The sequence below is a fragment of the Frieseomelitta varia genome, unplaced genomic scaffold, assembly GCF_011392965.1.
Source record: "Frieseomelitta varia isolate USP_RPSP 00005682 unplaced genomic scaffold, Fvar_1.2 scaffold_278, whole genome shotgun sequence".
Taxonomy (NCBI): Eukaryota; Metazoa; Arthropoda; class Insecta; order Hymenoptera; family Apidae; genus Frieseomelitta; species Frieseomelitta varia.
The window spans coordinates 74,583-77,397 of record NW_025110010.1 but is presented as its reverse complement, the minus strand read 5'-3'; positions in this window follow the sequence as shown (position 1 = coordinate 77,397).

Below are 2,815 nucleotides of genomic sequence, written 5' to 3'. Positions count from 1 at the left end.
CGACGCGTATACCTACGCCGGTGTGCGGTGGCTAACCAACACAGCACCGATCCATCCGCTTCACTCCTCTTCACCCCTCTGTGTCGATCATTCCATCGTCCAGTTTTTCTTTCCGTGGAAAAGGAACGAATACCGCGGGAGGGGGGGAATTCCGAATTAATATTCGGACGCTTAACCTTTTGCCCTCGACAAACTTTCTTTGCATTGTCTGTTTCAGCGATTTGTTTATTCCAAGCATCGCTTCGAATAAAATAGCATTGGATAATAAAATAGTATTAAACGACTAATAATAATGGATATAATAAAATAATATATCAAATCATTGATAGTAATAGATAATAAAATATCATCAAATCACTAATAATAATGGATAATAAAATAGTATAAAATCATTGATAGTAATGGATAATAAAATAGTATCAGATCATTGTTAGTAAGGGATAATAAAATAGTATCAAATCATTGATAGTAATGGATAATAAAATAATATCATATCATTGATAGTAACGGATAATAAAATAGTATCAAATCATTGATAGTAATGGATAATAAAATAGTATCAGATCATTGATAGTAATGAATAATAAAATATCATTAAATCACTAATAATAATGGACAATAAAATAATATCAAATCATTGATAGTAATGGATAATAAAATAGTATCAAATCATTGATAGTAATGGATAATAAAGTAGTATCAAATCACTAATGATAATGGATAATAAAATAATATCAAATCATTGATAGTAATAGATAATAAAATATCATCAAATCACTAATAATAATGGATAATAAAATAATATAAAATCATTGATAGTAACGGATAATAAAATAGTATCAGATCATTGTTAGTAAGGGATAATAAAATAGTATCAGATCATTGATAGTAATGGATAATAAAATATCATTAAATCACTAATAATAATGGACAATGAAATAATATCAAATCATTGATAGTAATGGATAATAAAATAGTATCAAATCATTGATAGTAATGGATAATAAAGTAGTATCAAATCATTGATAGTAATGGATAATAAAATAATATCAAATCATTGATAGTAATATCATTAACAAATAGTTATAAGTGATTCATTAAAACATAATGTTAATAAGATTGAAAAAACATGTGCTTGAATAATTGATATAGAAATTTCTAAAGTTAATAACATATTTTAAATAATTATAGTAAATGGTAAAATAGAAATTCAGTTTATTACAAAATTTCTTAATAAAATTAAAATTAAATGTCCAGAAATTAAATTCGAGGATAAACGAATTGATAATGTTCAAGGTCGAATTATTATATAAAATGTATAAGAGGCTTAGGAGAATTTAATGGAACTGAATGTTTAAAAAAATTAATTGGGAAATTGATTGATAAATAAATAAAAAATCTTTATCATAATGATAATGATGTTGATAAATTAAATAAAAGATGTCTCGTTGAATGAAAAAATATAATCTAAAAAAATTTATAAATATATTAAAATAGTATTACAACAATCACATCGAGAAAATAGCAATGAAATCATTCGAATGGTATTCAACACGAAATTTTGCTGATTATGTCTTTCTTAATATCTCGTTTAAATTGAAAACAATAATCAAACAATAATCGTGCATTGATACACGGCTTGCTAGAACAAGTATAATATTAGGAAAAATAATATTCTCCATCATTTTTTAAACTTTCGTAAGAAGCAATGAGAAGTATAGTTTATGTGAATTATTCAGTGTCAATTGACTCAGGACTTGGATCTTCAGAAATTTCTTCTTCTGAAATTCTTTTGTTCTTCTTACGTCGTTGTTATAGCTTTCACTCTAGGCAAATGTACACGTTCGTTACAATTATCAGTCAATTATAGAAAGTGTAATAAAACTAAATTTAGAACGGAACATTGGAACTATATTAGTTATAATTTTGCAAAAAGAAATTTTACAATAATAATGTACTGAAATTAGCAAGAATCTGTGTTCTATTAATTAGCTTCATCAAAAGTTGAACGGCAGGCTATTGATAATAATAATAATTGACTAATCGACAGTTGCCACTTCATTTTTGCTTGCATCAAAATATATTTTGCAGAAAGATATTGCTCGCATATCTGACAATCTCGTGAATCAATTAAAATCATTCTCATTCAGAGTTAATATTCTCTCTTATGAAAGACAACTGCATGTGAAGAGTTTTAGCAGTTTTCAGGTAACAAAGATTTATTTTTTTTCTTTCAATGTACACGCGATAACGTTAAATGTTGAAATTTTGTAAAAAGAAATTATACAATAAAAGAATTCGAGCTTATTTTAAAGCTCGATGTCTCTACTTTTAAAATATATCGTTCATTTTATTCTAAAATGATTTGGGGCTACATAGTAGATGACAAAATGAAAACACTTTTGTTCTTGAAAGTGCTTGAAATTTGTTATGGTGTGTAAAAATGTTGAACAGTTTTTTTCACGATTGAAAATATACTATCGTTTACAACGACATCTCAGAATTTGCTATGCTATTTTTTTTTCGCCAATTTATTGAACTTTAAATACCAGGCGAAAACGAACACAACGACAAAAATTTCTTAAATTTTCGTCATCTAATAAGTTCAATAAAATGGCGAGAAAGAAATCGTACGTCAAGTTTCTCAAGGTCATCGTAAAAGGGGAGGCTTTAATTTTCAGATCCATCATTCAGATTCCGTCATGGAGAAAATTTTTCAATGTTTTTACACACCATGATATTTTACAGGATATTTGAAAAGAGAATTGTTATTTTCACTTAATCACTCGCTACGTAACGTAAAAATACATTAGAA